General features: G+C 48.8%; 1 protein-coding gene across 1 annotated transcript in view; it reads left to right on the forward strand.

The window, feature by feature from the left end:
* The window catches only part of LOC135821756 (uncharacterized), a 147,161-nt gene that overhangs the window by 29,340 nt on the left and 101,507 nt on the right, over positions 1-16,314 (forward strand). Inside the window, exons 2-3 of the mRNA XM_065334754.1 lie at positions 5,722-5,820; positions 14,791-14,913. The gene's annotated coding sequence lies outside the window, so the exon portion shown is untranslated. The remainder of the gene's footprint in view (positions 1-5,721; positions 5,821-14,790; positions 14,914-16,314) is intronic.

A 16,314-nucleotide genomic window follows, 5' to 3' on the forward strand; every position in this document is an offset into this window, starting at 1 on the left:
AGCAACATCAGCGGTACGGCGGAGTCGAAATACAACATTTCAACGAATACAATGCCATAAGCGCGAAGGCCTTTCCCAATTGAGAACTGGTGGTTTACAACATTCTCCCCACCAAAGGGCTTCTCACCGCCGTACAACAATGCACACAAGTCAAAAACGATCCGGGGCTCTGACTACGCGCCCAGAACGCGTCATCTCCTGCTGCCGTGGTGGTGGTAACGGTGCTGGCGGTTCATACGCTGGCTGCTGAGGGACGATAGCAGGTTGAGCGGTATCGGCAAGCCCAGGAGCCACGTCCTGTGACGATACTTCTAATGGCACTAACCTTTGGATCGGCCTCAACAGGGTACTGGTACTCAACTTAACCTTGGCAACACGACGCTTGCCATCTCGACCAGGGAATAACTCGATGATCCGTCCCAAACGCCAGAACTGTTTGCGCTTGGTATCATCGAGAACAAAGACAACATCACCCACAGCTAAAGGGCGCGACATGGTCTGTTGGTGCTTGTTCAGCTGACTTAGGTACTCCACCTCCCAACGATTCTTGACATGCTTCAGTGTCTGACTGAGGTAACGCAATCTCGCTGACATATGCGTAGCGTCCGGGGTACCTGCTGGCTTCGCTGACGACATCCAAATGTTACCCATCATCATTGCAGGGGTTACTGGTGGCTCATCCAGGCTATCAGACACATAAGTTAACGGACGACTATTCACCACTGATTCAACCTCATACAAGATGGTCTCAAGCTCCTGAACCTTCAGAAACGCTGTTCCCATTACCTTTTTCAAGGCACTCTTCACTGTACCAACCATTCGCTCATAGAAGCCTCCATGCCATGGTGCAGCTGGAGGATTGAACATCCATGGCACACTCAGTTTGTCAGATGCCGCCTTGAACGTTGTAGCATTGTCAGACCTGATCCGAGACGGCAAACTACGTCTCGCGACAAACTTCCGAAATACCATCAAGAATGACTCGGTACTTAAACTATCGACCACCTCCAAGTGAACTGCTCTGGTGGTGGCACACACAAACAATGCTATCCATACCTTCGGAGATGACTCACCACGGCGCACGTACAACGGACCAGCATAGTCGATGCCGGTAGTTGCGAACGGCCTCTCGTGAACAACTCGGTCTTCTGGCAGCGGCGGGCAGACTTCTGAGGCAGCCTTAGCCTTGTAGCGGCGGCATGTAACACATCGCTGAGTAATGTTGCGTAGCGCTCGTCGACCACCGATAATCCAGAATTTCTGACGGATAAACGACAAGACTCCTTCTACACCTTGGTGCATCCTTTCAACATGCATTTTCTCCAACTGCAAATCGGTCAGATGATGTTTGCCTAACAGGACTGGGTGCTTGGCTCCATACGCCAACTCGCTGTGCTGAAGTCGTCCCCCGGCTCTGAGCACTCCATGCTCATCCAGAAACGGTGCAAGCTGATACACCTTCGACCCGGGCTTCACTGGTTGACCTTGCTTAATCAGCTCAAGATCCTCAGCGAAACATGCGGCTTGAACGATGCGGTACAATACGTTGTCTGCTGCAAAATAGAGTTCAGCACGAGGCTCAGTGTGCTTCCACTGCAACATCCGAGTCACCATGCCCTGTGCCCTCGACCATTTACTGAATCGGAGCCACCATTCCTTATCAGATTCTCGACTACAGGTGGTGGCTGACACTCGTACTTCTACACTGGACTCATCTGTAGCTGCGGTTGAGGATGCGGTGGGCCAGTCATTGGGCTCCGTGATCCAGGTTGGTCCGCCCCTCCAGAACGGACTACGGATCTGCTGTGCACTACTCCCACGCGACGGTAAATCTGCTGGGTTGTGAAGGCCCGGGCAATGGTTCCACACAATGCCGACCTTCTTCGATATCTCTTGGACTTGACTGACGCGGTTAGCCACAAATGTTTTCCATTTGTACGATGGATTACTGATCCAATGAACGGTAGTGAGACTGTCAGTCCAGCCATAGACTTGCGTGACGGTAACACGCAGCTCCTTCACCACAAACTCAGCGTAGCGAGCCGCTAAACATACTGCTTGTAACTCAAGGCGGGCTAACGTGGGCGGAGACACAGGTGACACTTTGGCCTTGGCAAATACCAAGTGCGACTGTCCATTGACAACTGCATACAAACAACATCCAAACGCTTTCTCACTGGCATCGGCGAAGGCATGAAGCGCAATCGGCGTGTCAAGATTGCAGCAAATCCAACGTGGTATGTCAATGCTCACCACTTCGGCCAACTCTCCCCACCATTCCGCACATGCGGCTGCGATGCCATCAGGCAACATATCATCCCAGTCGCCTCCGACTTTCCAGGCTTGCTGTAGCAGTATCTTTCCCGGCACAACTGTAGGTGCTGCTAGACCTAGCGGATCAAACACTGATGCAACACACTTGAGGAGGGCTCGCCGGGTCCAAACAGACGGCCTATCGGACTCGCCTAGCGCTGCTATGCTGAGCAAGTCATCACTGGTTTTCCATTTCAGACCGAGGACTTTATCTCCGGCCTCTGGATCGCACGGGATTTCGTTGCCTCGCCACTTGCGTAACTCCATGCCAGCATCCGTAAGCACACGCACACTGAACTCTTGCATCTCCTTGGCTTCCGAGGCATTTGACACACTAGAGACCAAATCGTCAACGTAGAAACTCGTGAGCAAGAGATCAATACGATCTCGCTCTTTGGGTGCAGACAACGCCCGTAGCTCCTTCAAGTGATGCTGAATCACCGCAGTAAGCATGTACGGCGAGCAGTTTACGCCAAATGGCAGTTTCGTTAGCCTCCAGGTTAACAGTTCATCGCTGTCGCTTCGACCGGGCCACAAGAAACGCAGGTACGGACGGTCTTCGGGATTAACCGCGACCATGAAGAAAGCCTTGCGGATGTCCGCTTGCAGCGCGCTCTTATATTCACGGAACCGTAATAGCATACCTGCGAGACTCGGCAATAGCGACGGTCCAGGGTCAACCATGTCGTTCAACGACTTGCCATCTGGAGCCGTCGCCGAGGCATTGAACACCACTCTTAACTTCGTGGTTGCAGCGTGCTCGCGGAATACACCATGATGCGGTACATAGTACCCGGCATCGCTCTCACATGGCTCCAACTCAATTGCTCCAAGCTCGCGGTACTCCCTGATCAGCACATCATCGTAGAGCGCACGCTTCCCATTCCTCTTCAGCTTTTCAAGAAGCCGCGTTGCGATGACTCTAGCTTGAGCAAAGTTATCCGTTGGGCGACGCTCATTTCGCCACAAGAGACCCACTTGGTACCCGCTGCCCTGGCGACATAGCGGGAAAGATGGCAGGTGCTGATGTTGTTCTGGAGGTTCATCCAACTGCCATAGTTGTTCAATGTGGGCTGTGACACATGACACGGTCACCGGCTGACTGTTTCGACTTGGTGCAGACGCTGGACCAGATAATACATTACCTATCTCTGTGTTCCACACCGTCTCACCATTAACTTCCTTCTTGCTGTGCAGTACCGCGTTGATATAGTCTGCACCAATCAGCATATGTATTTCGTCTGATGTCCCTTGTTGAGGCTTGTCACTCAGCTCTACTCCCCAACTGTGCCACTGGGCAATGGTCTGCGGACTTGCGCACTTCAGGTCCATCTCAAGCGTTGGTTTCACGAACGCGCGTACCCGAATGCTAGCGGAGCTACCCTGGATCGTGATGGCGTACTTATCCATGCGCTGTTGGGTTGGTTCCGCGCCGAACGGCTTCACCTCTACATTTTCAACCCCAACGTGTTCTGCATCGATTACTGACACCAACGCTGCAGTCACGAATGACGCCTCAGCACCCGAGTCCAGGAACACGCGAACCTTCGCGTTTCGAGTTCTTCCCTCAACTCGTGCCACTCCGGTCATCAGCCGCACACTTGGCGAGTGTAGACAGCACGACCCAACATTCTTCTCCGTAACTATCTCAGTCGGTTTCTCCCGGCTGTAACCTGCTCTATCCAACACCTCATGTATTAGCAGGTGGTGTTTCCTCTGGCATTTCGTGCATCTCGAGCCTGACCGACATTCTCTGGCCATATGGCCATACTTAAGGCAGTTCCAGCAGAGTCTCTCTCGCTGCAGAAAACCCTTTCTCCCTTCCAGTGGCAGCGACTTTACCTGCTTCTCTGCATCTGCGACCGATATCGCCATGCACTGTGCCGACGCCGTGGGCCTTGGCACGGATCGTTCTACTATCTTCCTGGCAGTATCACCCTGTCGTCCGTGCGCGACCTGGTAAGACGCGCCGTGCTCCTGTACCTGGCGCAGTGACATCCCGTAGCACTGCCGTTCGACCAGGTACGTCTTCATCTCAGGTCCGCATTGCTCCAAGATTACCTGCTTTGCCATTGCTTGCAGCACCGGTGACATTTTACCTATATCGGCGCTATACTTGGTGTCCACCTCGCCATCTTCTGTCATAGCGAGTGTGGCCCACACTTCTACTTCTCGGCACACACGGACAACGTATTGGTGAAACGACTCATCTGACCGCTGCTTGCCTGTCAGCAATGTCTTCCACGCTTTATCCGGAGTCTTTCCGAGCGAGGCGAGCAACTCTCGCTTCGCTTCCTCGTAATTATTGCATCCAATACATATCCTCTCCGCGTTGCTACCCGCTAGCGCGATGCGCAGTCGCAGCAGCCATTCGCTTTCTTCAAACTCGTTCTTGGAGCAGATGTCCTCGAACAGGTCAAGATAACGCTCCAATGGCTGCGTTCCATCATATGAGGGGATTTTCATCAACGGTTGACGCCCCCCGCTGTTCCTGGGAGCTTCCTCTGTACCTCCCATCGCGGCTTTACCATCACCCTCATACGCATTGGCGATGCGCTCGTTAATGTCCTTTAGTGTTTTGTCAAACTCGGTGCGGAGCGCCTCCTCTCGCCGTCTGGCACTGCGCTCCTCACGCTCCTCGTACTGTTGGAGCCTCTGCTCCACATGTTCCATCAACAACTCGCCTTCTAATCCTAACCGAACTCCATTGGCGATAAAGCTCGCTTCCAAATTGTGTAGTTGCTCTGCCATGCTCGCTCCTATCCTGGCGTGGTCGCCAAATGTTGTGAACCCTGCAAGATTCTCTAAATTGTCAGGATCGTACGACCACACGGCACGAGGACAACTCTTTTCCTTTACACAGTATATTTCACTTCATCTGATAATTAACAATGAACACTAATAACACCAGCTATTTATAGCATGCAGAAACAGCGTACATGCAAAACATAAGCATATAAAACTGGACATAACAGCGTATACAGCAAAACGCACACAACGCATATAGCGTATGCCATGCAGCAACATCAGCGGTACGGCGGAGTCGAAATACAACATTTCAACGAATACAATGCCATAAGCGCGAAGGCCTTTCCCAATTGAGAACTGGTGGTTTACAACACAGACAAAACCTCCCCCCTTTTGTTCCTAGTATGGTTGCAACCTGCTATACATCATGAACATGTAAAACATATTATCAGATATTCCAAGTGATATGATGTTGATGAGTGATCTGCAGACCTACGAAAACACCTGGTCTCTTCTGTTTAAAAGATCAGGCTTATATAAACAGATTCGGGCAGCTTCTAGAACATTTAACTGCCTTAAATAACTAGCACGAGAAAGAACAGGGAATTGAGCGTCACCCAAACGAGATAACAACTGATTGTTTTGTCTTCTTTCACATAGATTTGACTGAGGCCAATTGCCGGCAACACTGTAGCATCATTTCCGACCTGGACAAATGCGATTTGTGTTCTGGTTATCCGTACAACTACACTTGCCTAGGTGAGTAGTGGTATTCGACTTGTACGTACTCCACTCAGACCATGCCAGCAAAGTGCTGAAAGTGCTTTTCCAGGGTCGTCAGGGCACAATTCCTGGATTTGCCTTTCTTTTCGGGAAATTGTTTTGTCGTGTGTAGAAGCCTGTGGCATCATTTCCTCACTGGACAAATGCTCTTCGTGTACCGGTTATCTGTTCAAATACACTTGCCTAGATGAGTACTCCAATCAGACCATGCCAGCAAAGTGCTGACAGTGCTTTTTCTGGGTCGTCAGGCGGGTTCAGAGGCAACTTGACAATGTGCATTCCTTGCTGGAGGTTCGACAATGTGTAGTTTTTCTCCCTTTTTGTCTAAAATCGAGAGCAGTATATCCCTTTCTAAGGGCGAGAATTGAAGTTGCGTTGCAACTCCGAGTTTCCAGCGATCAGGATCACACGTTGCCTAATGATCCTGACTGCGTGAGACTCGGAGTTGCAACACAGCTAGGCATTTTCCAAATCGGCCGGCCGAAAAATTCGCCAGAAACATTGGCTATGAAAAGAATTCAACTATCTTTTTTGCCGAATATGCAATTTTCGAACTAAAATCGCCGCAAATCGATGCTTTAGTGCCTCAGCAGAATGCAAACAGAATTTCTGTATCCATTATCTGCAATAGGTGACTGCAACTTTAGGCATTTCCCGGAACCGTCATCGGGAAAAGACCCCGAAATCAATGGAAATCGCCAATAATTGCGCCGAATTTACAAATTTGCATGTATATTGTTATTTGAATTTGCAAGTAAACATGGGCTACAAGCCCAATTACATTGAACCCAAAGTGATAATGGGTTAAGAAAAAGCGTGGAGAAAGGAGGAGGACGGTAGCAAAGCTACAAGGAGGGCACTTCAGGACCAAAATTGACAATTGCACAAGATTATGAGAGTACCTGAGATCGAGAGTACCTGTGGAGCGATAAAATGCTAAAAGCAAAAAGAAGAAAGGAAATCATACGCCAATACCGGTACGCGCTAAACTGCACTTGAGTTTTAATGAAGGGGGAAAAATGGGCGCTCAAGAAAATTATAACATACAAAGTTTTTTTTTACAAAATACACAACTCACCGGCACGCACATGGGGCTAGCATGGGGTGAGATGGTGCTGGTGGGGGTTGCCATGCTCAACCGACCAGAGGTCTCAGCATCTTCACATGGCGCACCAAGTGAGGGAGGGAAGCATAAGCATAAGCATGAGGGGAAAAGCACGGGAGAAAATGGAAGATTTAGAACCAAGGAGAGGATCTCATTTGGAACACAGCAGAACATAGCAAAAAATCAAGCAGATAATAGGAGTGAAAGAAGAGTGTCAAATGAAAGGTGCAATAGGGTAGCAGTGGAGATTGGCTACTCACGATTGGCGACAATTAGGCTTGGGGTGGGAGAAGCAGGGGCAAAAGCCCTGAGGAGGCTAGAGGTGGTCGGTTGCCCAGTCCCAGTCAGACTGCCTCAAGTGGTCATCGACCTTCTTCTTGAAGGTCTGCATCGCCTTCTGGAAGGGGCGAGCACTGAGGATAGAGGCTGTGAGGCAATTCCAGCTGTCAATCATACAGGGGGGGGGGGGGGGGGACCGAATGACATTGTTCCGAGACTGAGGTGGTACTGAGGTCTTGGTCAGCTGGAATGGACGGTGGTTCGCAACTCTGCGCACGCTGGCTCGGGTGCGGGCCCGGGCTGGAGCTGGCGGGGGTAGGAGGGCTGTGATCATGGCATGGCCAGTCAGATAGTGGAGCTTGAACAGGTAGCAAAGGGTCGCAACAGAGCGACGAATGTCCAGGCTAGGCAGGTACCAGCCATCACCGATAACGTGCAATGCCCTACGTTAGCGATGTCAAAATGCCGTGCCACGTGACCTCCACGCTTGTCGCTGGATTCCCTAGCAACCAGCTGAAATGATGGCACAAAAGGTCAGTACGGCAGAATGCCAGTCGCGGCCAGAGCGTGCAGTGCACGCGGGATATTCAAATGTGACCTGAAGACGTCAGTGACAAGCTTGGTCGTGACTATTGCCACGAAATAGAAGATGAACTTTCGTATCCGCGTTTGTGCGGGCGCGCTGCGCCTACGGAGCTGGGAGTATAGCCGCCGACAAGTTAGCGTATGTTCAGTCGCCTTTTTCATCTCTTGCGCTTCCTGATACAGGTTTGATTTTAGTTCCATCGTGTTCCCCGTCGTCCAATTTAGTTTGCTGCCAAGTTTCACCGGCGTATCAAGCCGCGCACCAGACTTGTAGTATTTTTCGCGACAGGTACTCCATTGCTGGATACACCGCCATCATGAGTGTTCGTCCAGCAAAGGGACCGGCGGTGAAGATGTTTTGTCGAGTCTTGGACTCAAGGAGGAGCAGCTATTGCAGGATAAGCCCCTGCCTAGCATGATCGGAAACGTTTCAAATGCATTGGTGTTAGAACTGATGAAGTTCAAAGCGGACCACCACCAGGATCATAATCTACTTGTCGAACTCTTCTTGTCTCGGAGAATGGCCAAATCACAACTCATACTTCGGCTACTCTTCAACAGTCTTCTTGAATTTCTCCAACAGTTTGCAGCAACAAAAAAACAAAACAGTACAGCTACGGTATGTACATTTTGTACAGTGCACAAGATTATTCATGAGCCGCGATCCCTGTTGTCAAGACCGATTTTGTGCCGTGGTGAGATCTGGCTTGTGTACAGTGCGGCATGGTGCTTTTCGACAATGGCGGCGCTTACCCCGCGCACTCTAAACTGGAATGAGTCCACTATGTTTGCTCCGGTTTGCTTCAAACTTTGCCAGTATACTCTACTTGTCTTCAGGAATCGGATGGTATTACAATATTTGCCCGATTCTCAAAACAGAAATTTACCCTGACATCGCTACCTACGTTGGATGGCTGGGAGCTGGGCTAGTGTGAAGGGTGCTGCGCTCAACCATACCAGCATCCCAAACTCCAGGATCGGCCGAACAAACCCACGGTATGCTACAACACGGCATTATGGGTTGAGAGCCATGGCAGCCTTGCGGACGAAGCCGAGTCGCTGCGCACCGCGTATTGCGAGAGACCATAATGTCCTGCTTGAAGCATAGCTGGCTGTCAAATGTTACTCCTAAGAGGCGGCGCTGATCCACCTCAGGTACGTCCGTCCCCTGGAATGTGGTAGAGGGAACTGGGTGGTGGGATCGTCGGTGGGTGATCGTGAGGGCTTACGACTTTGTCGGGTCAAACCTAATTCGCCAGAGGGTGCCCCAGTCGGCAAGTGCATCAACAGCCTGCTTGAGCGTTGCGACTCCATCTGGGATATTGTCTCGCGTTGTGATACACTTATATACCGTGGTGTCGTCGGCATATACTGCGAGTTTAGCCTCTTCAGGTAGGTGGTCCTATGCTTTGTTGATGTAGATCAGGTACAGCGTTGGGCCGAGGACTGGATTTCACGGGTAGTGGAGGCCTGGCCACCTACGACTGCTTTGATCTTGAGACTAGGAGATAACTCTGCAGGTAACAGAGCAGGAACCCTTTGACACCGTATTGCTCTGCCTTGCGAAGAGCTCCTGGGCGTGAGACCTCGTAGAAGGCCCCAGCGATGTCCACTGCAAGCACCCTGACAAGGCCTCCCTGGGCAGCTGTCTGGTGCCACTAATGCTGGAGTGCGAACAGAAGCCGAATTGCCGCAGTGACAGGGTAGAATTCTTCTCCAGGAAGTTGGACAGACCACAGTTGATTATCGACTCCATGCATTTGGATATGATAGACAACAGGGGGATCGGTCGGTAATTCTTGGGAGTGGACTTTGACCCTTTTTTGTGAACAGGCACAAAATTTGCAAGTTTCTAGGTTACAGGCTGATAGCCATTGCGGAAGCACGGGGCAAATAGCCGGTAAAGTGGGAGAGCGAACGGTTCGGCGCAGATCTTCACCATGGCAGGTATTTAGTCAGGTCCAGTGGCCTTCCTGGGGTTGAAAGAAAGCAGGGTGCGGCGCACTGTGGCTGGGCGGAAGTGGATTGTAGTGAGCAAGTTCTGGGAGCGTAGGCGAACAGAGAGCATTATGCAGGAGGCGTCAAAGTCATTCTCAAGGCTGCATTTATCAGCGAAGTACTGGCATATGAGTTCGGCCTTCTCGGTATTCCTGGTGTGCTCATTGCCATGGCTGTTGATGAGAACTGGGATAGAGCTGTCTCTACCGAGCCCTCCGGAGTGCTTGCTCAGGCTCCACTACTCCTAATCCTGGAGACTTCCTGTTGCAGGCTTCGCTCCGGTGTACTGGAGATGTGCTTGCTTAGCGCTGGATAATCGCGCACAGAAGCCAAGCATGCCCATCTCTACTCTGCCTGAAGAAGATTAGTCGAGTGCTTGCGGAGTCAGCGTCCCATGCCCACAAAACTACACTTAGTTACATTACTGCAGGAGGAGTCAGGATCATCAGTGATCAGTTCGTTCCACGCGGTTGCTTGGTAGAAGGGTGTGAGCAGAGGCCAATCAGCATGTTGGTAACGCCAAACGGTCCGGGTGTCTGGAATATCATGGGATGGAGTTAGCTGGAAGTTGGTGGCGATTACTGCATGGTCTGATCGACCAAAGGTTGGGTACATGGTGGGTTTAACCGCACCGGGGACATCCGACATGACTAAGTCAAGGGTGTTCCCGCCTCGAGTGGGCTCTGACACATGCTTGCAAGGTTGTGGATGAAGCAAAGGTCTTCGGCGGCTTCTCTGGCTGCTGTTGTGCGAATGCTACCAAGCCATTCATGGCAGTAGACATTAGAATCGCCTGCCACAAACATGTGGCAGCAAGACTGACGGGCAATGTCACTATCAGATTCGAGCTGTGTGAACATAGTCATTTCATGGTCAGGGCAGGTTCCAGGCCGGTAAGCTGCATATACTGCCATTCGTGTTCCTGTGTGGATGGTGATACTTACCCATAGGACCTCCTCGCCCGCAATGTTTATATTACAATTTTAAAGTTCATCCGCGCCTTTGATCCTAGAGGGTGTAGGCGTTCCCACGGCGGATGCGGAAAACTCGGCTTCCAGCCGAGTCTCACGCGAACCGTGAAATTTCTATATATTTATTTTTAGTGGATACGAATCTTCAGCCAGATTTTTTTGTATTTTATTATATTTAAGGATTTGCCAAAGGTTTGGTGCCTGCCCAGGGGATCTCCTGCAAGAAGAAAGAAATGACAACTTTACATGTATGTAGAGGGAGCAGTCAATCGAAGATAGGCTAAGGAAATAGATCGAGGCATACACAATCTGGTAATTAAGGAGTTGGGATACCGTCAGTGTAATGAATATATCAGCAAAATGCTGATAGGGAGAATTACTGAATTCGGGGAGGCTGGTTATAGAGGTAGGAGAAGGCGGTAGACAATTCCATAGCATTGCAGCTTTGTTGGAAAAGAGGGAAGAAAAACGCACACCGTGATAATTGATGTTAAGTTTATTTGGACTTCTTGCGCATGAAAACAGTGAAAGGTGAAAAATTGGAGGTGTTCTGGAGATATAGTTATGTACAAGTTTACTCAATCTGCGGACAGCATGCTGTTTCGTTCCTTGTGAACTCATCATATGTATAAGTTTAAATAGAGTAACAAGAGCTGATACTTGTCTACGAAAGTGCAAGGACTCTAAAGCTGCGTTCACAACTGGCGCGTGTATGCGGTACGCTTGCGGTTCATGCGTGTCCAAACTCACGCTCAGGCTTTGCCAAAAATAGCAATTCGAGTCGTATTTAGCGCGTGCGCCACCTTCAAGTACTAATTTGTTGACCCCACCAGTCAAGGTGACTGGCTTGTACGCTGTATGCGTCTGATACGCGCTGAAAATTCCAACATGTCGGAAGTTCCATTTCGGCTTGTTTCCGTATGCATGGCTCCCCAAAAGCCAGCAAAATACACACAAACATGTGGTTTCACGCGTACAGGCGTCAGTTGTGAACACAGCTTAAGTCCCAAAGGGCGTTAAACTGGGATTTCGTTTCGCATCTATTTACATTGACTTTTCATGTAGCAAATGCTTCCTAGCTACTCTGGCTTGTAAAACATTTAAACGCTCCAGCTCAGCTCTGGTGATGGCATAGGTCCAGGCCGAGGTGGCGTGTTCCAGGGCGGGTCGGACAAAACTTTTTTTAAAGTAGTAGAAAGGCTGTGGGGGAAAGATGCCGTCCCATGAAGCATAGCAGATTAACACGATGGATGCCGTCCCATGAAGCATAGCAGATTAACACGATGTTGGAAGGTTTCCAGGATGGTCTGAAGGTGGATGGTGTTTGACTGATCGGGTGTTAAATACACTCCAAGATGCTTCACAGCTTCAACGATGGTGATAGATTGGGAAAAGAGCTGGACAGGGTGTTCGTTGCTGTAGTTACGGATCTGAGTCGTTTTGGCTGGTAAGAACTCTCCACCGACGTTACTGGCCAATAGTTGGCCGGCAGAAAGGTCGCTCTCTAGACGAGATTGGTTCCACTGCAGGGAATTCTTGTTATCATGTACATACAGGAGGGTGACATCGTCAGTGAATAAGTATGGGGTGTAGTAGGTGATTGATGAGGGCAGGGAATTAACAAATAATAAGAAGAGGGTTGGAGCAAGATTAGATCCCTGCGGGACTCCACAGGTGAGGACCTTGGCCTCGGAATACTGTCCTTCCAACCTTACAGACAGCTTCCGCTCTAAGAAGCTTCGGAGCCAGTCGACTGCTGGCCTGTCAGCAATTCCTTCGAATGTATTTAGCAATGGTGGGGGATCTACACGATCATAAGCTTTCTTAAAGTCGAGGAAAACACAGTCGAACTTCAGCTTCTTGTCATTGCACTCAGCCATTTGAAATTGGCCTGCTACGGTGAGTTCTACCCTGGTGCAATGGTCACTCAACATGAATCATGACAAAATGGAGTACACTCATTTTGTTCTCTCTTTTTGCTTTGACTCTTCCTTCATGGTTTTACGCGACTGGCCCAACTGGTGTTGTGAATAAACCCGTTTGTTACAAAACCACCAGTTCTCCTGTGGGAAAGGCATTCTCGCTTATGACATTGTATTCGTTGCAATGTTGTAACTCGACTCCGCCGTACCGCTGATTTTTGCTGCATGGTATACGCTATATGCGCTATGTGTGATTCACTGTAAATACTATCATGTCATGTTATATATGTGTACGCTTTTCTGATATACACTGTCTTTTGCATGCTATAAATACCTGGTGATCTTAGTGTTAGTTATTATGTTCGAACAAGTGAAATACACCGTTAAGGGTCAATAGTTGTCCTCGTGCCGTGTGCAGTGTGGTCGTTCGTTCCTGACACTTTAGAGAATCAGACGGTTCACAACACCGTTCTCAAAGCATGTAAATGTACATATCTGTACTCAGTATACTGTATGAGGTGACTTCAAGAGTTCAAGTACCGCTTTGAGCCAAATTCTGACTTTGGGGCTCATAGTATGGCCGAATTTGGACATTGTCTTAGCCGATAAAAAAGCCGATTAGGCGAGAAAATCGGGCCGATTTTGGAAATGACAAAACACAGCTTCCCCATCACTACCTCTCTCTCTCTCCCTCTTGTGTGTGCCTCTGCCCCTATATGGGTATTGAGCACTCTTCGGACAATTGAGCACGCTCCTTGATTACATTTAATCAGCATTATAATTAGAGAGGTTTTGCATTCCGAATTTCGGAATTATTTTCGGAATGTCGCGGCAGCAGTCGAAAAAGTAGTCGAACTTTCGGAAGTATGGTGGCGAAAGTGCATGGTTTTCCGAAAATGGATTTTCGGCTCTTTCATGTTTGGGAGTGCATATTTGAATACAAAAAAGTGTATTTTTCATGTTTGTATTTTTGCTTTCTGCTGCTCTCGATTATTTGAAAAAATTTCCATGTACAGTACATATGTAGTTTTGATTTTTGCTGCTCTCGCTGATTTCGCCATGTTGACTAATCTTCTCACACTCCATCACACTCTATCTTCCTTTGCCATGGAGCCTACTGACAGTACAAGACAGTAGTTCGCCAACGTTTTCAACCTCGTCTTCAGCTGTTGGATCACTTGGTCCACCATCAGTCCGTCCTCGTCTTCGAACCGCACCCAAATTCAGTTTGACCTGCGCACATGGATTTGATCCTGCTCAACCCCTTCAACGCTCTCCATTTTGTTTTGCATGGCAAACCTTGGAAACGAAGTCGAATCTGATTTTCGGAATGCAAAACACTGAAAATACCGTTTTTCGGAACGCGCTTTTTTCGGAAAAGCACAGTCGAAAATCATTCCGAAATTCGGAATGCAAAACCTCTCTAATAATCACTCAGAAAGTGGTGGGCATCGCGCAACTGCATCGTAAAAAAAGGGGTTTGTCAACTGGCAACCGCTCTATTCAGTTGCTATTCACTCTTGGCGCAAGCGCTGGATGAAAAATTATCATTTATAGAGTAGCTTTTGGAGCATTATGACTAGAACTATACAAACCATTTTCGGAGCATTATCCGCTGGATCCGAGCACTGGACGGGACAACAACAAATACAACAATGGAACCGAGAAGCACTCAAACGCCAGCTTAGCAGATTTCATGACTTCCTAGAATTAGTGTCAATCATTACCGGCAGTGTATTAGTGTTAACTGTGTCCATTACGTGAGTTTGATTTGTCCCTCCTACATTTTAGAGCCCCGGGCTAAGAAAAGGGTGCTATTGGCCTCACTCGCACAACTGAGAAAAGGGCACTTGAAAGCAGGGTACAGACCTTCGCTCTGTAAAGTTGCCTTCACATCTGTGGCCGTTACTAATAAATACTTCGAGATTTTTCAACACGGTTTTCCGCATATGAATCAGTGAGATTTTGAGTTTTAAGTATGCTATCTAACTCAATTTGACCAAAAATAACAATAGCACCCTTTTCTCAGCCCGAGGCTCATTACATTTTATGTACTCCTTGTGTTTCAACCTGGCTGGTGGTCTAGAGCGAGATGAATGTCTACATCAGATTCATAATTGCGACTCCAATGCTGCGTGTACCAACACGGTTAGGTCCTACAACTGCACGTGTAACTCTGGGTTTTACGGTGACGGCATATCCTGCAAAGGTATGTTACAATTGTTATCGGTATGATAATGTGTTATGCCAAATAGAGCTTCAACGGAATGGTTTTGTTCTGGCAACTTCAGTTGCGCTCCGTGAAATCCAGCCCATAGTGCACATTTGGCACCCTCAACTTGTACGGCCTTTGACGCTCTGAAAGCGGCATGAATGCATCTGGATGTACAAAGGGTCCAGCGGATAATGCCGGAATTTTGCTCGGCGTTATGAGACTATCCGAGCATCAGAGCATTATGAAGCATTAGATTCAAACAAAACGAGCATTGTGTGATGTTTTAGCGGCATTACAAATTGCTTAGTAGATAATTATTTTGAAATCCCTGTTCTTTTTCTCAACAATCTGCTATATGCAGTCATGAGTTCCAACCCTCGTCGTGCCTGAAATGCGTAGATCTACGGTTGCAGCACATTCTACCATGTACCTGTAGCCGTACATGACTTTGTGGACAAGTAACACTTTTAGCACTTTGTTCGCTGTAAGTAGCAATGCAGTCAGGTACGTACCGGTAAATGTACAGTCATGTACGTACAGTCGGAGTCAAAGAAATATGGCGCATGATAAAAGCCAAAGGCAGCACCCATGGGGCCCTAGGATGTTTTTAAACGGTTTTTGGACGGTGCAAGATGTATTGTAATAGAGTTTGGACTTGAAATGAGCCGAGGCACTACAACCAAAGATGTTCCACAAATTCGAAACGATGATTTACATGGAGTAGATGTTTGTTTAGAAATATTGGAGAGCCATGGATCATGGAGAAGACAGACGAAGAGGAGTTTTCTCGTTGTGCCTCAGACCCTGGCGATGGTGTCTCCACCAGGATGAAGGAACGGCTATGAACAGAAAGCGGAGAGCGTTCCAAAGAACTGTCTTTGCTATGTCCAGCCGAGGCCAGGAGGCTCGAAGAAAAACTAGAATTACCCGTACTCAAGGACTCAGTTACAAATCCATATGAGCTCTCAGCATTGCGTGCCCGACTTTTCTAGTGAAGCAGGTACTGGTAGTTGTGGACGGTTGTAATGCCAAGCCTGCAGTCAAATGCTATAAAAAAAGAGGAGTATATTGGTCCTGCATTTATCTACACAAGACCAAGGGGAGAAGAAACCACCACAAGCAAAGGCTGTAGAATGGTACAATAACTTCCTACCACGTGTTTTCCCAAAGTTGGAGGGATCTCAATTCATGATCATCTCTCACGAACTGACGTAATGTCTCCTGTTTAGGATAAGGCACTTTTCACACAGTGGGATCAGTGACAGGTTGTCTGCAGGCAGGAATACCACTTGCCAAGATAAGCTTCCAGCATCCATATGATCGGCGCCACGCCGCCGAGCATGGTAACAAATCGGCCGTGAGTAAGTTCACAAAGGAACTGGAGCATTCCGTGAA

The sequence above is a fragment of the Sycon ciliatum genome, chromosome 7, assembly GCF_964019385.1.
Source record: "Sycon ciliatum chromosome 7, ocSycCili1.1, whole genome shotgun sequence".
In the NCBI taxonomy this organism is placed as follows: domain Eukaryota; kingdom Metazoa; phylum Porifera; class Calcarea; order Leucosolenida; family Sycettidae; genus Sycon; species Sycon ciliatum.